Below are 27,933 nucleotides of genomic sequence, written 5' to 3'. Positions count from 1 at the left end.
TCTCTCTCTCTCTCTCTCTCTCTCTCTCTCTATCTCGTGACTCTCCGCGGACTTTAGTGTGTGTGACCCTTCTGGTATGCACATATGCTGCGGTAATCATTCTACACCTGCAGCAAAACAAGGACAACAACTAAGCGCATGACACCTGCCTAGATCTAGAAGAAATATAAGAAGTTTCCGCTATCGAATTGGCGGCGCTGCTGACGTCGACTTGACGTAGCTGTACATTCAAATTTGAACTTCAGTCAAGTATCAAAGCTGAAAGGATTAACATGTTCTGCACCTCTAGGCAGCTAGTGTCTAGATTTTTTATCAAATGTAATATCCAGACCGTGAACCAATTGAACTATTATTTAAATTATTGTGATCAGTAACTAGTTCGAACTGAATGGAAAATTAGCAATTGGTAAGTCAATAATATATGATCATCCCGATAAAACCAATGTTCTGATATTTTATCTTGGCACTGGGAGAATTCACAGTTGATTATATAATATTCTGTGGTTCTGCGGGTGCCAAAATATAATATTCGGAATAATTCTGCTCAAAATAAATTATAAATTTTAAATAAATGTTACTAAAGCTAATACTCTCAAGAACAGCTTTCACCTGTTTATACTCTGAACCCATTGAAAATGGGAAATCAGGGTATTATGGTTTTGTTGAAATGTATGTAAAAACAAAAGAAGGCGTGGCACACCCCACAAAGTATATATATTCTTGATCAGGGCGACGAGCTGAGTTGATTTGGCCCTGTCCGTCAGTCTGTCCGTCTGTCCGCCTGTCCGTCTGTCCGTCCGTCCGTCTGTCCGTATGTATGAACGCGTCGATTTCAGAAGATATAAGAGCTAGAGACTTCAAATTTTTTTTTAAACGTTCGTAATTACAGCGCGCATATCAAATTTATCATTAAAAATCAATAACTCATCCCGATCTTTTTTTATCGATAAAAAACCTTATCGAAAACCAGTTATAAAATTATATCTTCTACACCTTTATTGCTAGAGTCTCCAAATTTTTTATGTATGCCTATATGCAATTTATACAATTTCGGTTTTTGTTGAAAATTACCCCCCACCCCGAAATCAACCCCCTCACCCCCACCTTTGTTAAAAGCGTATTTCAAATACTAGAGACTTGTGCTTTGGCAAGTAAACGCATATTAGTTTCATGAAGATCGTATGTCCACAAAAAAAGTTATTAAACAATTAAGTTCTCATAGTAAGTTGACGCACGCTGCAGCCCATGCGTGTTTATGCGTGGGTGCTTGTGTGTATATGTGTTTGTGTGTGTGTGCGTGTTTCTTGTGTAAGCTGAAAGACGCGAAAAATTTTGAAATAGCTATTACTCCAAGGGTTCAGGGGATCTCGTAGTCGAGTAGTCTCGACTAGAGCTTTCTTACTTGTTTGACATGAACATGCTATTCGGCTTGGGTGCGAGTTCAAATCCCGCGGAAAACACTTTTTTGTAAATTGCAAATTTTTGTTATTTTAGCTTCTTTTATATATATTTTTTTAATTTATAAAAATGTTTCTTTTTGTATTATGAATATCTATTAAGCTTATTTATATGTACAAATGCATAAATAGATGGCTGACGCATATAAATGTCGCAATTCGGGCACTGTAAATGCCGATTGCCACGCCCCTAGTGGCTGTAGACTCCTCATTTTTAGACAGTTCTTAGAACGAGCAACCGGTTACCTAAATGCAAAATTTGAATTCTTACGCTCAAAAAATGTGAAAATTACAGGGTATTTTTCGATATGCCACGCCCCTAAAAGGGCTTAAAAATTGTTTTTGGGGCATCGATAGAGGAGGCTACCAGTAACTTAACTATCCAAATTTGAAGCTTCTAGCTCTTAAACTGTAGGATATAAACTTTTGCGGTTTGCCACGCCCCCTATGGGCGGACATATATCCGCCATAGCTTGTGATCTTGGGTGGTCGGCGCGGACCTACCTACATATTTCAGCTTTCTAGCTCTTCAACAAACATGATTTCTGGTATATCGGAAAATGCATTTTCCGATTTGCCACGCCCCTAGTGGGCGGATCGGGAAAATTTTAACACTTTATAAATCGGAGATATACACGAGTATGAGTTACAAATTTCAAGCTTCAATAGTGCCGAAATAGATTGCGTTCATACGGACAGACGGACGGACGGACAGCAAGCGGACGTTGCACAAAACCAATATACTGATTCACTTTCGTGAATGAGTATAAAAATTTTCAAGCTCTTATATCTTCTGAGATCGACGCGTTCATACATACGGACGGACGGACGGACAGACAGACGGACCAGGCTAAATCGACTTAGCTCGTCGCCCTGATCAAGAATATATATACTTTGTGGGATCTGCCACGCCTCCTTCTGCCTGTTACATACTTTTAACAAAACCATTATACCCTGATTTCCCATTAAAAATGGTTTCAGGGTATAAAAATATGGCCTTAGTCTATTTTAACATTGACGCTAAAAGCAATTGTTATACCCTGAACCCATTGAAAATGGGAAATCAGGGTATAAGCGTTTTGTTGAAATGTATGTAACAGGCAGAAGGAGGCGTGGCAGACCCCACAAAGTATATATATTCTTGATCAGGGCGACGAGCTGAGTCGATTTGGCTCTGGCCGTCTGTTCGTATGTATGAACGCGTCGATTTCAGAAGATATAAGAGCTAGAGACTTCAATTTTTTTTTTAAATGTCCGTATATATAGCGCGGATATAGAGTTCATCACAAATAATCGATAACACATCCCTTTTTTTATAAAAAAAAACCTTATAGAAAATCAGTTTGAAAATTATTCTCCTACATCTTTGAAGCTAGAGTCTCCAAATGTTATATGTATACCTGTGTATATGCATTTTATAAAATTTCGGTTTTTGTCAAAACACCGCCTTTTGAAATATTCTCCACAAATTATAGAACTGCAATATATACATACCTACATATATGTATATACATACATATTTATATACATATGTATATAGAAAATTGAAAATAAATTGAAATAGTGGATACACATTTTTTCTGGGACACATCACATTCTTCTTGACTTCCTAATAAAAAATTAAGAAACATTACATTGGGCTTGACTGAAATCTAACTACATACATTTACATATTTTTTCTCTTCTTCCAAATACCCATAAGTGGTGTCCCCATACTTACCATAGTTACTATCTAGCTTACCCAAATCAAAATTTTCATGCTCACCTTCACATTACTTTCACTTTCATATTAATTATATATGTATGCATATCCTGCTCTAGAAAATCTCAACGAATCACATTTAATTTAATATCAAAACTTTGGTATTGAATATATATCGATTTTTTAATCGAAATCGACGGAATCGACGCAGCTCGTCGTCGAGCTAGATCAATCGACTAGAGCGGCGAACTTTGTAATGTTGTTACAGAGCCATTACCTAATACCATAAAATAGAAGTCTCTATGCATAATTTATTTAATCGCTAGCAAGAAGAAGAAGCAGTGGTTTCTATTGAACTAACCGCAAGCAAGAAGTTTCGCGTGGTTTCAGAAATCAGATCCCAGTACACATACACACTCATATCGATGTACGTAACCATATACTATGTATTTGAAAAAATAATGAATTTACACAAACACATATTATTACAATAAACGTTCACTTTTTTCACCCCAGGACCAATTAGTGTGCCAATTTTTACACAATGGCAGTGCAGCAACAACAAAATTCATCATTCCTCGACGATCATGTACCAGATCCCCAGCCATTGAATTTTTGTATGCCAAATCCACAAACATATAAAATTCAAGGCAATATCAGCAGCGAAACAAGCTCAGGTGCTAATCGTTCGCTACATGTAAAAAAAAACGACAGCACCTAAAGCCGATATCAATGTTGCCCTGTTTACATTATGTACACAAAATGGTCAACCTACGAAAGGTACTAATCGACCTCATCCTTATCGCCATCGACATCGTTTCATACCCCTCTGCGACGTTATGTAAGTATACCGGTTGAAATCTAGAAAATATGCCTATTTCAGCGAAGCGCGAGAGCTAAAAGTAAAGCAAGTACAGAAATACTAGGGTGTACTGCTACTGCTAGTGCTACTGATATATGTATATACAAACATAAACTTAAGACTCAGATAACTCATAAATTTACAAGATAATGTTGAGAATCGATCAACGTCCTCTAATTTATTTGAATTTACTTCCCTTGTCAATGACAGCTCACCTTAGGGAAATGACTCTCAGTGTCCAGGCATAAGCACTGGTATACTTTTCGTCGCCAGTGTTGTACAGTGAATTCTCAATCCTATCTATCTTATATTCCATTTTAATTCTTCTTTTCTTCCCTTCTCTTTTATTTTTATACCCTGAACCAATTGAAAATTGAAAATCAGGATATTCTGGTTTTGTTGAACTGTATGTAACAGATAGAAGGAGGCATGGCAGACCTCACAAAGTATATATATTCTTGATCAAGGCGACGAGCTGAGTCGATTTGGTCCTGTCCGTCTGTCTGTCCTAGGTCTGTGTATACCACGCGCATGTTAAGTTTTTCTCCCAAAATCTATGACTTGTCCCGTTAATTTGTTATCGATTAACAGCATTATCGAAAACCAGTAATAAATTTATATCTGCTACACCTTTAAAGCTAAATTTTTAAATATAGATTCATATATACTTTAAAGAATTTCGAATTTTGTCACCCCCCACCCCCATGTTCACCCCCTCACCCACGTATTTGTAAAAGGTGATTCAAATACAAGAGACTTGTGCTTTGGCACATCTAATGTATATTCATAAATTTTAACAAAAACCGAAATTGTATAAAATGCATATAAGTATACATATAAAATTCGAAGACTCTAGCTTCACAGATGTAAGAGATATAATTTTATAACTGATTTTCGATAAAGCTTTTATCGATTTTTTGTGATAAACTCGATATCCGCACTCTATATACGGACATTTAAATCGACGCGTTCATACATACGGACAGATAGACGGACAGGGCCAAATCGACTCAGCTCGTCGCCCTGATCAACAATATATATACTTTGTGAGGTCTGCCACGCCTCCTTCTACCTGTTAAATACATTTCAACAAAACCATTATACCCTGATTTCCCATTGAAAATGGGTTCAGGGTATAAAAATAAAATATCATTCCCAATTAGCTATACTGGCATCCGACTTGACCGTTTCGTGCGGTCGCAATATAAGAGTTTGTCATTCACACTTTGAGCAAAAAGTCCCATAGCAACCGATTCGATTGAGTTGCTCTTATTAGAATTTTCCTCGCTCTCAGCCGAAGACCGTTTTTTTTCGTTCTCTATTGCTCGTCTCGATCACAGACCATTTGGTGCTGAACAACGATGCAAAAAGTCTTTTGCTCATGTATGTGTGTATCTGAAATTCTGTGAGTTGTACGCTTCACTTTTCATTGTGACTCGAGTAAGCAATTGACGATGAGACGTGTACTCAATAAAAAAGTGCATCAATTTTGTAACTTTAATTCAGTGACACGTAAATCAGTGTGTAAGGTGTGCGGAGTACAATTATCAGGCAATCAATCACTCGTATCTCTCTTTGTGCGATGCTCAACAAGAGAGCGTCTCACGAACAGCTCAACTGAATCGGTACTCGACAGAAACCGAAAACAAAAAGAAACCAAGTCTGATGTTCAGAGAGAGAGAGAGAGCGAGTGTACATGCTTGTTTTGGTTATTCTCGCATACAGACTTCAAGGAAAACAAGTAAGAAAGCTCTAGTCGAGACTGCTCGACTACGAGATCCCCTGAACCCTTGGAGCAATAGCTATTTCAATGATTTTTCGCGTCTTTCAGCTTACACAAGAAACACGCACACACACACACATGGATTTGCATGTATTTGCCAAAGCACAAGTCTCTAGTATTTGAAATACGCCTTTTACAAGAGTGAGGGTGTGGGGGTGGATATAGAGGTGGAGGGTAAATTTTAACAAAAACCGAAATTGAATAAATTGCATATAAGCATACATTAAAAATTTGGAGACTAGCATAAAGGTGTAGAGAATATAATTTTATAACTGGTTTTCGATAAGGTTTTTTATCGATAAAAATATCGGAATGACTTATCGATTTTTAATGATAAGCTCGATATCCGCACTGTAAATACGGACATTTAAAAAAAATTGAAGTCTCTAGCTCTTATATCTTCTGAAATCGACGCGTTCATACATACGGACAAACGGACGGAAAAACAGATGGACAGCGCGAAATCGACTCAGCTCGTCACCCTTATCTATACTTTGTGGGGTCTGCCAGGCCTCCTTCTGCCTGTTACATACATTTCAACAAAACCATTACACCCGGATTTCCCATTGAAAATGGGTTCAGGGTATAAAAACTCCTTTAATTAAATATAGACATATTTTGAAACAATTAAAAGAATTAAAATTAGTTGCGCCGCTCGGGATTCGAACCCGCGACTTCTCGAGCGCCACGCCGCTACTCATTTGGAAGCTGCGCTGTCAAAACTGAAATAGATTCACTGCTGCAGCGCCCCTAGCAGAACTACACCAAACTAACAGCTGATGTGATTCAAAGAATGTTCTAGAAGAAGTTTGAATGTATGTGTGCACACGTATACGATACTGTTGTAGCTGCTGCACGTGCCTTTGTTAATTGGCCAAATATTTTATTATTTTGTATTATTTTTTGACTTAACGGAATTTAATGAAACTTTCAGCATATGACCTACATATTATGATGATTATGATGATTATATGCCACGCCCCTAGTGGGCGGATCGGGAAATTTTAACACTTTTTAAATCGGAGATATACTTGAGTATGTGTTCCAAATTTTAAGTCTCTAGTTTCAATAACGCGGAAATAAACTGTGTTCTCATGGACAGACGGACGGACATTGCACGGTATTGCGCAGTCCTTTCTGTGAGTGGGTATGGGACGGAAACATTCTTCATTGCTTATACTGTGCATCTCTCACTCGCGCTTCAGCTGCGCTGCAGTGTGTGGAATATTATGAGAATTTAGTTGTTGAGTAGTTTCTTGTGTAGATAGACTATCTTCGTGAAACTTTCAGAGCGTGAACATATGGTTAAAATGTGTGTATATTCCAAGCACAAGTCTCTAGTACTTGAAATGCGTTTTTTACACATTGGTGGCGAGAGGGGCGTGGTATCCAAAATCTGTAAATTTTCATTATATGTATTTTGCACAATTAATGTGAAGTCTCTAAAAGTGTTCAAATTAAGCTGAAAAAACGAAATAAAATTTTTAATTATTCTCGATAAAAAAGTTATCGGATGACTTATCGACAAAATATGATAAACTTGTACTGCGTGTGGTATACACGAGTATGCACACCAAATTTCTCTAGCTCTTATAACTTCTGAGATCGACGCACGGACGGAGCGACAGACGGACAGGGCTATATCAATTCAGCTCGTCGTGCTGATCAAGAATATATACACTTTATGGGCTCTGCCACGTCTCCTTCTGCCCGTTACATACTTTTTCACAAAATAATTATACCCTGATCTCCCATTTTCAATGGGTTCAGGGTATAACAAGTAAGAACGTTGCAGTTGGGCGTTGGGCAGTTCCATCAGCAATTAAGTAGCTAAGTTTCACTCTAATGCTGCAGAAAATTCAGTTTTTCGCTATTTACCACGCCCCTAATGAGCGTAGACATTTAATTTTTGATTAGTTCTTAGAACGAGCTAACAATACCATAAATGCAAAATTTTAATCCTTACGCTCCAAAATTGTGAAAATTATAGAGTATTTTTCGATATGCCACGCCCCTAAAGAGGCGTAAGCATAAATTTTTGGCCATCGATAAAGGGGTTACCACGCCCTGTGGGCGGAAATATATCCGTCGAAGCTTTTTAGTTTTGGGTGGTATAGCGAGTATATATACAAAATTTTAGGTCTCTAGCATCAATAGTGTCCATAGTCACTATATTTTCAGGTACGAGTTGCCACGCCCATAATGGGCGTAGACATATAATATAAAATATATAATCATTAGATATTATATAATAATAACATTAGCTTACGTGCAAAACTTCAGCTTTGTAGCTGTAAAACTCTTGGAGATACAGTTTTATCCGATTTGCCACGTCCCCAATGGGCGTAGATATATCCGCCATTGCTCGTGATCTCCTCCGACGCGGATTTACATTCCAAATTTCAGCTTTCTAGCTCTTCAACTAATATGATTTCTGGCATATCAGAATATTCCTTTTCCGATTTTCGACGCCCCTAGTGGGCGGATAGGGAAAATTATAACACTTTATAAATTGGAGATATTCATGAGTATGTGTTCGAATTTCTCTAGCTCCAATAGCGCCGAAATAAGCTGCGTTCATACGGACAGACGGACGGGCAGCAAGACGGACACTGCACAAAACAAATATACTAATTCACTTTCGTGAATAATTATAATAATTCACTTTCGTGAATGAGTATAAAAATATATCTGCTGCATCTTTGAAGCTAGAGTCGCTAAATTTTAAATGTAAGTTCATATGTATTCTATAGAATGTCGATTTTTGTTGCGATTCACCCTACCTCTATAGCCACCCTTAAATTTATAAAAGGCGTATTTCAAATACTAGACTTGTGCTTTGGAAAATACATTTTAATGCTACAATCTCGATCTGAAAGAAACATTTTCGTAGTAAGCTCACACTGCTGCCCATGTGTGTTTATGCGTGCGGTCTGTGTGTGTATGTTTCTTGTGTAAGCAGAAAGACGCGAGGAATTATTGCAATATCAGTTTCTTGAAGGAGTTCAGGGGATTTGGTAGTCGAGAAGTATCGACTAGAGCTTGATTACTTGTTTTTTCTCTTTTTATACCCCGAATCCATTGAAAATGGGAAATCAGGGTATAATGGTTTTGTTAAAAGTATGTAACAGGCAGAAGGAGGCGTGGCAGACCCCACATATATATTCTTGATCAGAGCGATGATCTAAGTCGATTTAGCCTGGTCCGTCTGTCTGTCCGTCCGTCCGTCCGTATGTATGAACGCGTCGATCTCAGAAGATATAAGAGCTTGAAAATTTTTATACTCATTCACGAAAGTGAATCAGTATATTGGTTTTGTGCAACGTCCGCTTGCTGTCCGTCCGTCCGTCTGTCCGTATGAACGCAATCTATTTCGGCACTATTGAAGCTTGAAATTTGTAACTCATACTCGTGTATATCTCCGATTTATAAAGTGTTAAAATTTTCCCGATCCGCCCACTAGGGGCGTGGCAAATCGGAAAATGCATTTTCCGATATACCAGAAATCATGTTTGTTGAAGAGCTAGAAAGCTGAAATATGTAGGTAGGTCCGCGCCGACCACCCAAGATCACAAGCTATGGCGGATATATGTCCGCCCATAGGGGGCGTGGCAAACCGCAAAAGTTTATATCCTACAGTTTAAGAGCTAGAAGCTTCAAATTTGGATAGTTAAGTTACTGGTAGCCTCCTCTATCGATGCCCCAAAAACAATTTTTAAGCCCTTTTAGGGGCGTGGCATATCGAAAAATACCCTGTAATTTTCACATTTTTTGAGCGTAAGAATTCAAATTTTGCATTTAGGTAACCGGTTGCTCGTTCTAAGAACTGTCTAAAAATGAGGAGTCTACAGCCACTAGGGGCGTGGCAATCGGCATTTACAGTGCCCGAATTGCGACATTTATATGCGTCAGCCATCTATTTATGCATTTGTACATATAAATAAGCTTAATAGATATTCATAATACAAAAAGAAACATTTTTATAAATTAAAAAAATATATATAAAAGAAGCTAAAATAACAAAAATTTGCAATTTACAAAAAAGTGTTTTCCGCGGGATTTGAACTCGCACCCAAGCCGAATAGCATGTTCATGTCAAACAAGTAAGAAAGCTCTAGTCGAGACTACTCGACTACGAGATCCCCTGAACCCTTGGAGTAATAGCTATTTCAAAATTTTTCGCGTCTTTCAGCTTACACAAGAAACACGCACACACACACAAACACATATACACACAAGCACCCACGCATAAACACGCATGGGCTGCAGCGTGCGTCAACTTACTATGAGAACTTAATTGTTTAATAACTTTTTTTGTGGACATACGATCTTCATGAAACTAATATGCGTTTACTTGCCAAAGCACAAGTCTCTAGTATTTGAAATACGCTTTTAACAAAGGTGGGGGTGAGGGGGTTGATTTCGGGGTGGGGGGTAATTTTCAACAAAAACCGAAATTGTATAAATTGCATATAGGCATACATAAAAAATTTGGAGACTCTAGCAATAAAGGTGTAGAAGATATAATTTTATAACTGGTTTTCGATAAGGTTTTTTATCGATAAAAAAAGATCGGGATGAGTTATTGATTTTTAATGATAAATTTGATATGCGCGCTGTAATTACGAACGTTTAAAAAAAATTTGAAGTCTCTAGCTCTTATATCTTCTGAAATCGACGCGTTCATACATACGGACAGACGGACGGACGGACAGACGGACAGGCGGACAGACGGACAGACTGACGGACAGGGCCAAATCAACTCAGCTCGTCGCCCTGATCAAGAATATATATACTTTGTGGGGTCTGCCACGCCTCCTTCTGCCTGTTACATACATTTCAACAAAACCATTATACCCGGATTTCCCATTGAAAATGGGTTCAGGGTATAAATATATAAAATTAAGATCGCCGGCTCTTCAGCCTACAGCACCACCGCGTCGATTCGATCAACGGTAGTTAAAACGAAATCACATTATTGTTATGACGCCACATAGCAAAGAAAAGCCAGAGTGGTGGCTGGAAATTCAAACACAGTGCAAAGACAAAACAAACGCAACGAGATTCTTAGAATATGCTAGAGTACGCATTTATGTGTGCATACATACACACATATAAAAGAGCGCGTGTATAAGGCTGGAATGCTTGATGCTATGCGTGCAGGCTTACATATATAATTATATATACATATGTATGTATTTGCGTATATGTATTTGAGGGCTAAACAAATTTAAACTTATAAAATTATTCGACTAAAAAATGAAAAGTATTAAGTGCCATTCAATCAAGCTCGCACCTTCCTAATAAAATATCTATTTTATAAAAAACGAAATATGTATGAACAAAAATTGCTAAAATAGAATAGCTTAATAAGAGAGCGTCATCAGAAAAAACTACAGTAACGGCTAGAAAGTCCAGAAATCAATTCAATCGAAATTCTAAGAATGTAAGAAAAGGCGCGCTTCTGTCTGTACGCATAGAATAGACGATGAGTGTGTGCACATGCATAGGAAAATCGCACTGATCTGCTGTTAGCTTGAAGCCGGTATCCAATATATGGATATAAATATATATCAAAATTGTATAAATTATATATGTATGTAATTTGTATGCAAAAGCTATCGATGATTTTCCAATTTTAATGTCATCAAGCCGCACTAGACTTGAAAATTGGAGTATATACTATGGTTGATAGCGTTTGGGCTGTGAATGAGTCTTCTGCAATCGGTATCGCCCGACTGCAACGTTCTTACTTGTTAGACTTTATGCCGCCAAAATCGAAAAATCGCCCATAGTGCACTGCAGCGCAGCCCAAGTGCAGTCGCTGCTTACAGCGCAGCTAGCAGAGCGCTTTCTAATACGTGCTTATATAAGTATGTGTGCTTAAATGATGTGCAGAGTGATTAGAATATCAGATTGGAGGGTTCAGGGTATCTCCTAGTCCAGCAGTCTCGACTAGAGTCTTCTTACTTGTTATTTTTTCAATTCTGTATTTTTAATATTTATTTGTTCTGACGAAATGACACGGAATTATTTATTTATTTTACAATAGGAAACTGACAGGGTAAGAAAACTGAAATAAGTAACGAAAAAATTTTAAAAGTTGTCACCAACCTCGTTATCCAATTAGGTTACGACTTTATCATCTGGCCATAAAGAACATAAAGACCGGTAAATTAAACAATTTCCTAAGATCTGTCGTAACGAAGGGGCCTTTAAACTCGTTAAGCAAAGATTTCATAAATCCAAGAAACTAATGGCTTCATTTATGCTGATTAATAAATGAATAATTAAGTTAAGTTTAAGGTTGAAGAATGTAGAAATTGTTGGAAATGTTCCTGGAACTGAAGCCAAAAACCAAATAATAAAATAAATAGTAAAAGAAGTTTGAGACTTGAAGTTTTAAATGTATTTTCGAGTATACCACAACAGTTTCCTTTATATATCTATAATATCTACATTGCAATTTTAAGGCCTTATATAAGCAGTATAATCTAGTCTAGATCGGTCGCTATATATTTATTTTATTTATTTAAATTCAGTAACGCCATAAACTGTATATATTTTTGATCAGGACGATTATCTGAGTCGATCTAGACCTGTCCGTCTGTCCATCTAAACGAACGCATCGATCTCGAGCATACAATTTTAAATGTATACCCATAAACTATTTATTTGTAACTTAAATTCTTGTATACACACAGTAATGCATATAGATTTTTTCTATCTTTGGCGCTAAAACAAATTCGAAAAATAAAAATGAACTATTAGATATTTGTGCTTTAGCAAATAGGGGTTAAGATAGTCTAGAACGTATGTGTATGGATGCGTACGTACATTTTTGTATATAAAAGCCAAAATTTGTGTAGCTCCTGGTCGAGCTCTCTTACAAGAGCACTCTTACTTATCTTAGTTTTTTTTATTGTTATATTTTCTCAGTGATAAAAAAAGCAAGATGGCGACCATGACTCAAACTCTGGAACAGGATTGCGTGACTACAACGATTTAATTATAACGGTACGTTGGCGTGGTATCGAGCGCAGTACGATGGCGACATGGCCGTTTTACCTACTTGGCTGACTTGGAGACGTGTGCACAATGAGGTAATATGCACTAAGCCCACACTTCCCCTTAATATTATATTCTGCGGTTCAAAAACTAGGCCCAAATGCAAGGACGATAGTCGACAGTGATTGTATAATAGGATTTTTTTCGCTTCTTCCCATCCGTCTGGCGCCACACGCGACTGAAAAGGCTAAATTCGCGTTCAGAACCAACCATTGCCATTCTCCTCCCCTAACCAATTGTCTTTGTTACTCCATACATAGTAAATATGTACATACATATGTATGTTTGTAGTTTCTGGTTTAATACTTCAATTAAATATAACTTGAATATGCACCACTAGCAAAATAAAAACAAGTAAGAAAGCTCTAGTCGAGACTGCTCGACTGCGAGATCCCCTGAACCCTTGGAGCAATAGATATTTCAATACTTTTTCGCGACTTTCAGCTTACACAAGAAACGCGCACACACACACACACACACGCACGTACGCACACACAGGCATACATACACACACACGCATACAGACACACATACACACACACACGCATACATACACAAACGCATACACACACACACATACACACACACATACACAAACACATACATACACTTTTAGATTATGATTATAACAAGGATATGCATGTAATTGCCAAAGCACAAGTCTCTAGTTTTTGAAATGCGCTTTTTACAAAAGTGAGGGTGAGGGGGTGAATTTAAGGGTGGGGGGTAAATTTTAACAAAAACCGAAATTGTATAAATTGCATATAAGCATACATTAAAAATTTGGAGACTCTAGCAATAAAGGTGTAGAAGATATAATTTTATAAATGGTTTTCGATAAGGGTTTTTATCGATAAAAAAGATCGGGATGAGTTATCGATTTTTAATGATAAATTTGATATGCGCGCTGTAATTACGGTCATTTAAAAAAAAATTTGAAGTCTCTAGCTTTTATATCTTCTGAAATCGACGCGTTCATATATACGGACAGACGGACAGACGGACGGACGGACAGACGGAGAGGGCCAAATCAACTCAGCTCGTCGCCCTGATCAAGAATATATATACTTTGTGGGGTCTGCCTCGCCTCCTTCTGCCTGTTACATACATTTCAACAAAGCCATTATACCCTGATTTCTCATTGAAAATGGGTTCAGGGTATAACAAGTAAGAAAGCTCTAGTCGAGACTGCTCGACTACGAGATCCCCTGAACCCTTGGAGCAATAGCTATTTCAATAATTGTTCGCGTCTTTCAGCTTACACAAGAAACACGCACACACACACACACACACACACACACACACACACACAGTTTAAGCTCCATTCACGCCCCTGAGTCCGAGTCTGCTGATCAGGGCTCAACGAGCACTGAAATTGCTGAAATTGTTTTAGTTACAGAGGAAGAAATATCAGTAGTTCTCCGAGGTCTTAGAACCAACACAGCTCCGGGGCCGGACGGGATCCCAAATCGTGCGCTAAAGCTAGCCCTCGCCTTGCACCCAAGTACGTTCGCCGAATTATTTAACGAATGCCTGATCCAAGAGACGTTCCCGGCAAAATGGAAAGCCCAGAATCTGGTATTGCTACCCAAGGCTGGCAAACCACCAGATGAGCCATCTTCGTACAGACCGATCTGTCTCTTAGACACCATGGGAAAGGTGTTTGAGAAACTGATCTGCTCTAGGCTGGAGACTGCGATTGCAAGCGCCGGAGGCCTGTCACCAAACCAATTTGGATTCCGGAAGGCCCGGTCAACAACGGACGCGCTTAACAAAGTTGTTGGTCTGGCCACTTCCGCTATTCAAGGCACCAGATGGAGGCACGGGACGAAGGAATACTGTATCATCGCGACCCTGGATGTAAGGAATGCCTTCAACACAGCTAGTTGGGATATGATACTGAATGCGCTGTCACAATATAATATCCCTAAATATCTAAGAGAGATAATAAAGAGCTACTTCAGAGGAAGAACACTGGTATACAACACGAGTGAGGGTCCCCAAACTCATACAGTGTCAGCTGGAGTACCCCAAGGCTCAGTGCTGGGGCCTCTCCTATGGAACATCATGTACGACGGCGTACTGCGCTTGGAACTACCAGCAGGCGCGCACACCATTGGCTTTGCTGATGATGTAGCTGTCGTAGCCATAGGAAAGGAGCTCAAAGATACAGAGGATATGTGCAGCGAAAGTATCAATCGCATACGAAGCTGGTTGACAGGAGCTGGGCTCGAGCTAGCGGCACACAAGACCGAAGTGGTACTAGTCAGCAGTCGCAAAAGAGTGGAAACTGCCAATGTAAAGATCGGCAGCGTCACCATTGCGTCAAAGAGGGCGATAAGATATCTTGGTGTCATGATAGACACAAGATTAACTTTCCGCGAGCACTTAGAATATGTGCATAAAAAGGCAGCTGATTCTTGTAGAGCTCTCTCGAGAATCATGCTTAACACGCGGGGACCTAAACAGCAACGACGTCTCCTCCTAATGAGCGTCATTAGGTCTGTCATCCTCTATGCTGCGCCAATATGGGCAAGAGCGATGGCAACGCCGAGCTACAGCCGAGGCATTTGCGCGATCTACAGGCTGAGCGCAATCAGAGTCAGCTGCGCTTTCAGGACTATCTCCGATGACGCGGCGCTCGTCATAGCCGGTATGGTGCCACTGGAGTATTTGGTCGCCGAAGCCGTGGAGCGGAATTCGCACGGGCCTACGCGACTCAACGCTGTCAGGGCGAACAGCATCGCACGATGGCAAAGAAGGTGGAATAGCTCAGCTAAAGGGCGGTGGACGCACAAGCTCATCCCGGAGCTTGAACCATGGGTTAACCGCAAACATGGCGAGGTTAACTTCTACCTTACGCAGATCCTCTCGGGTCATGGATGCTTTCGGAGCTATTTGAAGCGCTTTGGCCACGAGGAATCTGACGAGTGCCCCTGGTGCGAGCGAGGGCATGTGGAAGACGCCAACCACATTCTTTTCGAATGTGGACGGTTCCTGGAGGAGAGGCGTCGTCTGGAAGAGGCAGTGGGCCGCTCCATCAGAGCGGACAACTTAGTCAACGCCATGCTGGAATCGGAGGAAGCTTGGGAACTAACAAGCACCTTCGCGGCCACAGTGATGATGGAGCTCCGCAGAGTCGAGCGACTGAGAAGACGAGCTGTCCCAGGCTAAGGTAGCGCATAGTGCTTGCGAAGCAATGCTTTACGGCCGTCCCGCAAGCACCGCGCGCTATCCTAGCCACCACACAACTTGCAATTTTTATTTTGTCAATAAATGAATATAAAAAAAAACACACACACACGCACGCACAGGCATACATACACACACATACATACACATACATACACACACACTCACACACACACACACACACACACACACACACGCCGCACGCACAGGCATACATACACACACATACATACACACTCACACACACACACGCACGCACGCACACACATACACACACAGATACACACAAGCACCCACGCATAAACACGCATGGGCTGCAGTGTGCGCTTACTATAAGAACTTAATTTCTTAATAACATTTTTTGTGGACATACGATCTTCATGAAACTTTTAGATTATGATAACAACATGGGTATGCATATATTTGCCCAAGCACAAGTCTCTAGTATTTGAAATACGCTTTTTACAAACATGTCGGTGAGGGGTGGATATAGGGGTGGGGGGTAAATTCTAACAAAAACCGAAATTGCATAAATTGCATTCATACATAAAAAATTTGGAGACTCTAGCAATAAAGGTGTAAGAGATATAATTTTATAACTGGTTTTCGATAAGGTTTTTATCGATAAAAAAAGATCGAGATGAGTTATCGATTTTTAATGATAAACTTGATATGCGCGCTGTAATTACGGACATTTTTAAAAAAATTTGAAGTCTCTAGCTCTTATATCTTCTGAAATCGACGCGTTCATACATACGGACAGACGGACAGACGGACGGACGGACAGACGGACAGACAGACGGACAGGGCCAAATCAACTCAGCTCGTCGCCCGGATCAAGAATATATATACTTTGTCGGGTCTGCCATGCCCCCTTCTGCCTGTTACATACATTTCAACAAAGCCATTATACCCTGATTTCCCATTGAAAATGGGTGCATTCACTCTAACAGCTGTTAGTAGTGCTGGAAATTGCAGCTGACAATCAGCTGCTCACTAACTTTGGTGAGCTGCTAAGTCTTAGCAAAGACAGCAACCTAATATCTGGAGTGAAGACGCAGTTACTAAAAGTAGTGCATACCTTCGGGCTCTTGCTGTAGTTAAGCTGAGTTTAAGATACTGTAAACTCAAATTATATTAGTAGCCATTGCCCACTACAGGCTTCACGTCGTGTAGTCAAGGCCAAAAGTGGATGCCAGGATGGAGGACGAGCTGCAAGCTTTCGCGCGTCGTTCCTCGTTGCAGCGATCACCGCAGCAACAACAGAGGGCGCTGCCGCAGCCGTCGTCAGTCCCGAGTGGCTGAGTGCCAGGCACCCAACTCACTAAAAGAAGCGTTAGCCCAAATAGGAGTTACTCAAGAGGGCTTGACTGCCTTATTTGGAAGTCAGCGGCATATTAATGCCCTAATGAGAGAGGAGCTGGCTAGGCTGGTCAATCTCCATAAGACGGCCGAAAAGCTCTGCAACCGACCGGTTAAAAACTGCGAGGTGCAGACCATGCCGCTCCAGAAAGTAGTGGAGAAAGCGAGCACTAGCGCGATCTCAGGTAGCAATACGCCCAAGCGGTCGAGGAAAATTTCCACCAATCAGAGGAAAAAAAAACAAAAAAGCCGAGGCCCAAAAAAGGCGCAGCGAACCCAAAAGAAGCAATGGCTCTACGGACTACAGCTGAAAATTCAAATTAGGTAGGTCGACAGAGAAACCCGAACTGGACACTCGTTAAAGGACGCAAGCCCATGCAAAAACGACCCAGAAGTGACGCAATCGCGATTTCAGGCATGGGTGGTTGCAGCTATGCGGACATGCTTCGTGTAGTCAAGACCGACCAAAATTTAAAGCACCTGAGCGGCGACGTTCTAGGCATTAGGAAGACAGCTAAGGGGGACCTCTTATTGCAACTGAGTAGGAAGCCGAATCTGTAGGCAAGGCCTTGGGTGACCGAGCGGTAGTTAAAACACTTACCGAATCGGCTCAAATTGAGATTCGTGACCTAAATGAGTTAGCGAGCAAAGAGGAGATCTTGGAGTCAATTAGGGCGGAGTTGAAGGATAGCTCACTCCCCATTGAGGTTATCAAGTCGCTTCGACCGGCTTTTGGTGGACAGCAAAGAGCTACACTTGCTCTTCCAATTGGAAAAGCTAAAACTCTGCTCGAGCTGTCCAAAATCAGAATTGAATGGGTTGTATGCCGTATCCGCGCCGTGGATCAGCCTAAACGCTGCTTTAAGTGCCTTGATTACGGTCATATGGCAGCAAACTGCGGCAGCGACTGTGACCTAAAGGGCGCCTGTTTCAGGTGTGGAGAGATGGGTCACAGTGCAAAAGCATGCACTAAACCACCAAAATGTAGCCTCTGCATCCGGAAAGGTGAAAAGCAGACGGACCACTCAGCAGGCAGCTTCAAGTGCCCATCCTACCGCGAGGCTGCTCGTAAAATGAAATGTTAAGGTTCCTTCAGCTTAACTTAAATCACTGTGTTGCTGCCCAAGATCTTCTATAGCAGACCATAAGGGAAAAATGTATAGATGTAGCTTTTCTCAGTGAGCCTCACCACTGTAGAACCAGCTGCCCTAGGACATGGGCAACAGATGTTAATGGCAAAGCAGTGTTGTGGGTATGTGGCAACACAACGAATGCTCTTTCGAATGTTAAGTCATTTAATGGGTTCGTACGTGGCCAATACGGTAGCCTATGGCTCTACAGCTGCTACCTGGCCCCCAGCATGCAGCTCTGTGATTTCACAACGGCGCTTGACGAGCTTGCCGAGGATGCTAGGGGTCGGAAGGCCATTATAGCAGGAGATTTTAACTCATGGGCGTTAGAATGGGGCTGCCACACAACAAATGTCAGAGGCCGTATCTTACTGTTGCACGAGTTCACCTTCAGTCGGGCTGGATACGGTTCTGTAATTGACATTACTTTTGTCACTTCATCCCTCGTTCGGGAAGCAACATGGAGCCATTGCGATAGCTATACGGGCAGCGATCATACGGCACTTCTGTTCACAATAGGTGAGCCACCTGCCAGGGCGTCAACCTTGTGGTCGTATCGGCTGGATACTTTTGATCTCGCGGCTTTTTTAGAGGCCATTCAGTCTCTGGTTGAAATTGGTAATGCTGAGGCCAGAGCATGCCAAATGGTGGCCCAAATACAGAGTGCCTGCAATAGCAGCATGTTACGCCGCAAGCAGTTCACGCTACAACAAGAGCCTACGTATTGGTGGAATGTACAAATAGGTGACATTCGACGCAAATGCATCTAGGCGAGAAGAAGCTATCAACGGGCTCGGGGTAGGTCTACGTTTTTTGAGAAACAATTAGCTTACCAGGCAGCCAGAAGACAGTTGAAGAAGGCCATTCTTGCAAGCAAAAGAGAATGCTTTCTAGAGTTGTGCGACTCAGCCGAATATGACCCTTGGGGCAGGGCATATAAGATAGTAGTTAAAAGACAGGTAAACAGGTGCAGCCGACGGATCGTCTGGAGCTTAAATTGATTGTGGAAACGCTCTTTCCAGAAAGATTAAGCTCCATTCATGCCCCGGAGTCCGAGCCTGCTAATCAGGGCTCAACGAGCACTCAAATTGTTTTAGTTACAGACAAAGAAATCTTAGTAGCTCTCAGAGTTCTTAGAACCAACACAGCTCCAGGGCCGGACGGGATCCCAAATCGTGCGATAAAGCTAGCCCTCGCCTTGCACCCTAGTACGTTCGCCGAATTATTCAACGAATGCTTAATACAAGAGACGTTTCCTGCAAAATGGAAGACCCAGAACCTGGTATTGCTACTCAAGGCTGGCAAACCACCAGACGAGCCATCTTCAGATCGGTCTGTAATCTGCCTCTTGGACACCATGGGAAAGGTGTTTGAGAAATTGATCTGGTCTAGACTGGAGACTGTTATTGCTAGCGCCGGAGGCCTATCGCCAAATCAATTTGGATTCCGGAAGGCGCGGTCAAATACAGATGCTCTAGAAAAAGTTGTTGGCCTGGCAACTTCCGCCATCCAAGACACCAGATGGAGGCACGGGACGAAGCAATACTGCATCATCGCGACCCTGGACGTTAAGAACGCCTTCAACACAGCTAGTTGGGATATGATACTGAATGCGCTGTCACAATATAATATCCCTAAATATCTAAAAGAGATAATAAAGAGCTACTTCAGAGGAAGAACACTGGTATACAACACAAGTGAGGGTCCCCAAACTCATACAGTGTCAGCTGGAGTACCCCAAGGCTCAGTGCTGGGGCCTCTCCTATGGAATATCATGTACGACGGCGTACTGCGCTTGGAAGTACCAGCAGGTGCGCACACCATTGGCTTTGCTGATGATGTGGCTGTCGTCGCCATAGGCAAGGAGCTTAAATATACAGAGGATATGTTCAGCGAAAGAATCAATCGCATACGAAGCTGGTTGACAGGAGCTGGGCTCGAGCTTGCGGCGCACAAAACGGAAGTCGTCCTAGTAAGCAGTCGCAAAAAAGTGGAGACTGCCAATATAAGGATGGGCCGATTCAAAGAGGGCGATTAAGTATATTGGCGTCATGTTAGACACAAGATTAACTTTCCGCGAGCACTTAGAATATGTGCATAAAAAGGCAGCTGATTCTTGTAGAGCTCTCTCAAGAATTATGCTTAGCACCCGGGGACCTAAACAGCAAAGACGTCTTCTTCTAATGAGCGTCATTAGGTCTGTCATCCTCTATGCTGCGCCAATATAGTCAAGAGCGATGGCAACGCCGAGCTACAGCCGGGGCATTTGCGCGATCTATAGACTGAGCGCAATCAGAGTCAGCTGCGCTTTCAGGACTATCTCCGATGATGCGGCGCTTGTCATAGCCGGCATGGTGCCACTGGAGTACCTGGTCGCCGAAGCCGTGGAGCGGAATTCGTACGCGCCTGTGCGAGACAACGATATCAGGGCGAACAGCATTGCACGATGGCAAAGGAAGTGGAATTGCTCAAGTAAAGGGCAGTGGACGCACAAGCTCATCCCGGAGCTCGAACCATGGGTGAACCGCAAACACGGCGAGGTTAACTTCTATCTTTCGCAGATCCTCTCGGGCCATGGATGCTTTCGGGGTTATTTGAAGCGCTTTTGTCGCGAGGAAACTGACGAGTGCCCCTGGTGCGGGCGAGGGGGTGTGGAAGACGCCAACCACATCCTTTTCGTATGTGGACGGTTCCTGGAATATAAAAAAAAAACACAAGCACCCACGCATAAACACGCATGGGCTGCAGACTGCAGTGTTCGCTTACTATGAGAACTTAATTGTTTAATAACTTTTTTATGGGCATACGATCTTCATGAAACTTTTAGATCGTATTTATAACCATAATGTGCGTGCACTTGCGAAAGCACGCCTTTAAAAAAAATGGTGGTGAGGGGGTGGACATAGGGGTGGGGGGTAAATTTCAACAAAAACCGAAATTGTATAAAATGCATATAAATATACATTCAAAATTGGAGACTGTAGCTCCAAATATGTAGGAGATATCACTTTATACCTGAATTTCGATAAGCCTTTTTATCGATAAAAATATCGGGATGAGTTATCGTTTTTTTAATGATAAACTCGATATCCGCGCTGTAAATACGGACACTTAAAAAGTTGAAGTCTCTAGCTCTTATATCTTCTGAAATCGACGCGTTCATACATATGGACAGACGGACGGACGGACGGACGGACAGAGTAAAAATCGACTCAGCTCGTCGCGTGATCAAGAATATATACTTTATGGGGTATGTCACGCCTCCTTCTGCCTGTTACATATTTTTAACAAAACCATTATACCCTGATTTCTCATTTTCAATGGGTTCAGGGTATAACAAGTAGGAAAGCTCTAGTCGAGACTGCTCGACTACGAGATCCCCTGAACCCTTGGAGCAATAGCTATTTCAATAATTTTTCGCGTCTTTCAGCTTACACAAGAAACACGCACACACACACACACACACGCACGCACGCACACACAGGCATACATACACACACACATACACAAACATTTATACATACATACACAAACACATACACACACAAGCATAAATACGCATGGGCGGCAGTGTGCGCTTACTATGAGAACTTAATTGTTTAATAACTTTTTTTGTGGACATACGATCTTCATGAAACTTTCAGAATATGATTATAATACATGACATAGATATGCATGTATTTGCCAAAGCTCAAGTCTCTAGTATTTGAAATACGTTTTTTACAAAAGTGATGGTGAGGGGGTGGACATAGAGGTGGGGGGTAAATTGTAACAAAAATCGAAATTATATAAAGTAAATATAAGTCTACATTTAAAATTTGCAAGCTCTAGCTCAAAAGGTGTAGGAGATATAATTAAATAATTACCTTTCGATAAGGTTTTTGATCGATAATAAAATATCGGGAGTAGTTATCGATATATAGAGAAAAACTTGATATGCGCGTGATATACACGGACCTAGGAAAAAAAATTTCAAGTCTCTAGCTCTTATATCTTCGGAAATCGACGCGTTCAAACATACGGACAGACGGACGGACAGACAGACGGACAGGTCCAAATCGACTTAGCTCGTCGCCCTGATCAAGAATATATACTTTATGGGGTCTTCCACGCCTCCTTCTGCCTGTTACATACTTTTAACAAAACCATTATACCCTGATTTCCCATTAAAAATGGGTTCAGGGTATAAAAATATGCATATAAATATACATTCAAAATTGGAGACTGTAGCTCCAAATATGTAGGAGATATCACTTTATACCTGAATTTCGATAAGCCTTTTTATCGATAAAAATATCGGGATGAGTTATCGTTTTTTTTAATGATAAACTCGATATCCGCGCTGTAAATACGGACACTTAAAACGTTGAAGTCTCTAGCTCTTATATCTTCTGAAATCGACGCGTTCATACATATGGACAGACGGACGGACGGACAGAGTAAAAATCGACTCAGCTCGTCGCGTGATCAAGAATATATACTTTATGGGGTATGTCACGCCTCCTTCTGCCTGTTACATATTTTTAACAAAACCATTATACCCTGATTTCTCATTTTCAATGGGTTCAGGGTATAACAAGTAGGAAAGCTCTAGTCGAGACTGCTCGACTACGAGATCCCCTGAACCCTTGGAGCAATAGCTATTTCAATAATTTTTCGCGTCTTTCAGCTTACACAAGAAACACGCACACACACACACACACACGCACGCACGCATACACAGGCATACATACACACACACATACACAAACATTTATACATACATACACAAACACATACACACACAAGCATAAACACGCATGGGCGGCAGTGTGCGCTTACTATGAGAACTTAATTGTTTAATAACTTTTTTTGTGGACATACGCCCTGATCAAGAATATATACTTTATGGGGTCTTCCACGCCTCCTTCTGCCTGTTACATACTTTTAACAAAACCATTATACCCTGATTTCCCATTAAAAATGGTTTCAGGGTATAAAAATATGGCCTTAGTCTATTTTAACATTGACGCTAAAAGCAATTGTTATACCCTGAACCCATTGAAAATGGGAAATCAGGGTATAAGCGTTTTGTTGAAATGTATGTAACAGGCAGAAGGAGGCGTGGCAGACCCCACAAAGTATATATATTCTTGATCAGGGCGACGAGCTAAGTCGATTTGGCCCTGTCCGTCTGTCTGTCCGTCCGTCCATCCGTCCGTCCGTCCGTAGGTATGAACGCGCCGATTTCAGAAGATATAAGAGCTAGAGACTTGAAATTTTTTTCCTAGGTCCGTGTATATCACGCGCATATCAAGTTTTTCTCTATATATCGATAACTACTCCCGATATTTTATTATCGATCAAAAACCTTATCGAATGCTAGTTATTTAATTATATCTCCTACATCTTTAGAGCTAGAGCTTGCAAATTTTATATATAGACTTATATGTATTTTATATAATTTCGATTTTTGTTGTAATTTCCCCCCACCCCTATATCCACCCCCTCACCCTCACCTTTGTAAAAGGCGTATTTCAAATACTAGAGACTTGTGCTTTGGAATGTACATACATTTGAACATTATGATTATATTCTGAAAGTTTCGTTAAGATTGTACGTCTAGAAATTAAATTATTCAACAAATAAATTCTTATAATGTTGCCCACACTACAGCGCAGCACAAGCGCAGTCGCTGCTTACTGAGCAGTTAGCAGAGCGCGTTCTAATAAGTGCGTGTGTATGTATGTGTGCCGAAAAGAAGGGTAGAGTGAATATCAGATTAGAGGGTTTAGGGTATCTCCTAGTCGAGCAGTCTCGACTAGAGTCCTCTTACTTGTTATACCCTGAACCCATTGAAAATGGGAAATCAGGGTATAATGCTTTTGTTAAAAGTATGTAACAGGCAGAAGGAGGCGTGGCAGACCCCACAAAGTATATATATTCTTGATCAGGGCGACGAGCTGAGTCGATTTGGCCCTGTCCGTCTGTCTGTCCGTCCGTCCGTCCGTCCGTCCGTCCGTCCGTATGTATGAACGCGTCGATCTCAGAAGATATAAGAGCTAGAGACTTGAAATTTTTTTTCCTAGGTCCGTGTATATCACGCGCATATCAAGTTTTTCTTTATATATCGATAACTACTCCCGATATTTTATTATCGATTAAAAACCTTATCGAAAGCTAGTTATTTAATTATATCTCCTATACCTTTACAGCTAGAGCTTCCAAATTTTAAATGTAGACTTATATGTATTTTATATAATTTCGATTTACCCCCCACCCCTATATTCACCCCCTCACCCTCACCTTTGTAAAAGGCGTATTTCAAGTACTATAGACGTGTGCTTTAGAATATTCACACATTTTTACCATATGATTACGCTCTGAAAGTTTCATTAAGATTGTACGTCTAGAAATTAAATTATTCAACAAATAAATTCTTATAATGTTGCCCACACTGCAGCGCAGCCCAAGCGCAGTCACTGCTTACTGCGCAGTTAGCAGAGCGCGTTCTAATACGTGCGTGTATGTATGTGTGCTGAAAAGAAGAGCAGAATGATTAGAATATCAGATTAGAGGGTTCAGGGTATCCCCTAGTCGAGCAGTCTCGACTAGAGTCTTCTTACTTGTTATACCCTGAACCCATTTTCAATGGGTAATAGTTTTGTTAAATGTATGTAACAGGCAGAAGGAGGCGTGGCAGACCCCATAAAGTATATATATTCTTGATCAGGGCGACGAACTGAGTTGATTTGGCCCTGTCCGTCTGTCTGTCCGTCTGTCCGTCTGTCCGTCTGTCCGTCCGTCCGTCTGTCCGTCTGTCCGTCTGTCCGTATGTATGAACGCGTCGATTTCAGAAGATATAAGAGCTAGAGACTTCAAATTTTTTTTAAATGTTCGTAATTACAGCGCGCATATCAAGTTTATCATTAAAAATCGATAACTCATCCCGATCTTTTTTTATCGATAAAAAACCTTATCGAAAACCAGTTACAAAATTATATCTTCTACACCTTTATTGCTAGAGTCTCCAAATTTTTAATGTATGCTTATATGCAATTTATACAATTTCGGTTTTTGTTAAAATTTACCCCCCACCCTTAAATTCACCCCCTCACCATCACTTTTGTAAAAAGCGTATTTCAAATACTAGAGACTTGTGCTTTGGCAATTACATGCATATCCATGTCATAATCATAATCTAAAAGTTTCATGAAGATCGTACGTCCACAAAAAAGTTATTAAGCAATTAAGTTCTCATAGTAAGCGCTCACTGCCGCCCATGCGTGTTTATGCTTGTGTGTGTATATGTATGTAATTGTTTGTGTATGTGGGTGTGTGTGTGTGTGTGTGTGTGTGTGTGTGTTGTGTGTATGTATGTGTGTGTATGTATGCCTGTGTGTGCGTGCGTGCGTGCGTGTGTGTGTGTGTGTGTGTGCGTGTTTCTTGTGTAAGCTGAAAGACGCGAAAAATTATTGAAATAGCTATTACTCCAAGGGTTCAGGGGATCTCGTAGTCGAGTAGTCTCGACTAGAGCTTTCTTACTTGTTTTTTATTTCAATCTCTGAAATCTAGCGTTGGGTATACATGCGTAACCTCACTTTTACAATACACTTTACTTACAAAAAAAAAAAAAAATTAAAATGTTTAAAATATACTTGTATATAATTTATATTACTTATATTTTTGTTTTGCTCTATATTTATATTTTATTTTATTTATATTCATATTTTTCCATCTTATAGTTGTGTCTGTCGCTCAAACACCGTCAATATCTAAAGGAATCGAAATCAAGAATAAAATCGCTATCACTTGACTTTATGAGATTTTCCCCACGGTTTGCAATTTTTAAATGGCTTAAAGGGATTTTGAATTTAACCATTGAGACTAACGAAACCCCTGATAAAACGAATTTATTTTCGTCGAAAAAGGAAACACGTTACAATATGGGTGAGGTAATATTACCAGATCAACAGTACGAAAACCCACATACAAATGAATTTAATAAAAGCAAGCACAGCAAAAGGAAAACGATATCTGAAACATTTATCGACAACAATTGCATTTGACGCCGACGCAAAAAAGTTGCAACTTAGTATGCAAAGGATATTATTAAAACGGAGAACGAGCTTCTCGAGCTGAAAAATGAGATGGAACAATTTACATTCCTAATAAACAACCTTAAGCAAATGGTATTGCAAAAAAGTACAAAAACGGTTGAGGAAATTAAGTCCGTTATAATATTTATGAATTCTGCGACAATAATGCAAGCATGTTAGATTACCTCTGTATTATAAGTTTACCAATAAAATTTTTGTAATACTAATAGTATTTAAGTATGCCAAATAATTAATGTTCACAAAATTAATCATTTGTATCCTCCGTATATACACATATCTGAAGAAAAAGATTTATATCAATAAAAACTATAACTTAATTTTATAATCTATCAAGAAGCTTATTGAAGATTAATTATTATTATAGATTTGTGCAATATATAAACTAGTCTCTATATTATTTTTTAGCACTTGGACTTAACCGAATTCGCAATACTTTCTTCCCGATTTGTGTTTATATCCTGAATCGTTTGAAAAAATAAAATAATCGAAGAACCACTAACCAGAGAACACATAGACCGGACACGTAGTTTGCAGAATTGCAGAATCGCGTTTATAGTTAAGTGGCAGCAAAAGCTTCGCACACAGGCATACAAATGCTTCTAAAAGTGATAGTACATGTAACAAGGGACAGTGTGTGTGTGAATGCTCGTCGCGAAAACATTTTCTTTATGCGCACCAACGCTTTCATACCCTTCCCACAAATAATGACAAAAACGCAAACTTTTTGCACGAGCATGGCGAACGGTTTGAAGAATTCGGAATAGTCTTCACTCAGAAGGGAAGACATGGGTCTTGCTGCGAAGAAATATCAATTTTTGTTAGCTGCTTCTTGTGCTCACATGCATACATACATATACATATTTGAAAGAGCATTGAGAGAGAGAGAGAGAGAGAGATCAAGGATGAACATTGAGTAAAGAGGGATCTTCTGTTTAACAGCCGACCATCTCGGTCGAGCGCATGAAGCGAAATGTTAGTGTTTTTGTACATTTTCGTAGCCCAAGCCCTAAATTGAGGAGCCGAGCATATACGAACGAGTAAATTTCTGATAGCATAATCTATTGAATTGCACATATATATATATATACATATATATATATATATATATATATATATATATATATATATATATATATATATATACAATATATGAAGTTGACATATGCCAGAAATATAAGTAAGAGTATCATGCTCACAACATAGCAACTCTTTGTTGCTTTTTTTATATTATAACAGCTATACATAAGTGCCGTAATATGATCGGTCCCTAGACCGGCC

The 27,933-nt window shown here is 40.4% G+C and overlaps 1 long non-coding RNA gene across 3 annotated transcripts; it reads left to right on the top strand.

Moving 5' to 3' along the window:
* LOC26528061 lies at positions 1-26,866 on the top strand. 3 transcript variants are annotated; one of them, XR_006357650.1, is made up of 4 exons: positions 1-406; positions 3,676-4,000; positions 12,744-12,907; positions 26,281-26,866. It is a non-coding gene; the product is annotated as an uncharacterized LOC26528061 (long non-coding RNA). The 3 variants fall into 3 exon arrangements; XR_006357649.1 differs by lacking the exon at positions 3,676-4,000 and having other exon boundaries at positions 13-406; XR_006357651.1 differs by lacking the exons at positions 1-406; positions 3,676-4,000 and adding an exon at positions 11,829-11,868.
* The last annotated feature ends 1,067 nt before the right edge of the window (positions 26,867-27,933 follow it).

The sequence above is a fragment of the Drosophila mojavensis genome, unplaced genomic scaffold (assembly GCF_018153725.1).
Source record: "Drosophila mojavensis isolate 15081-1352.22 unplaced genomic scaffold, ASM1815372v1 contig_74, whole genome shotgun sequence".
NCBI classification, from domain to species: domain Eukaryota; kingdom Metazoa; phylum Arthropoda; class Insecta; order Diptera; family Drosophilidae; genus Drosophila; species Drosophila mojavensis.
The sequence above is the reverse complement of the archived record's forward strand: the minus strand, read 5'-3'. Positions and strand labels throughout refer to the sequence as shown.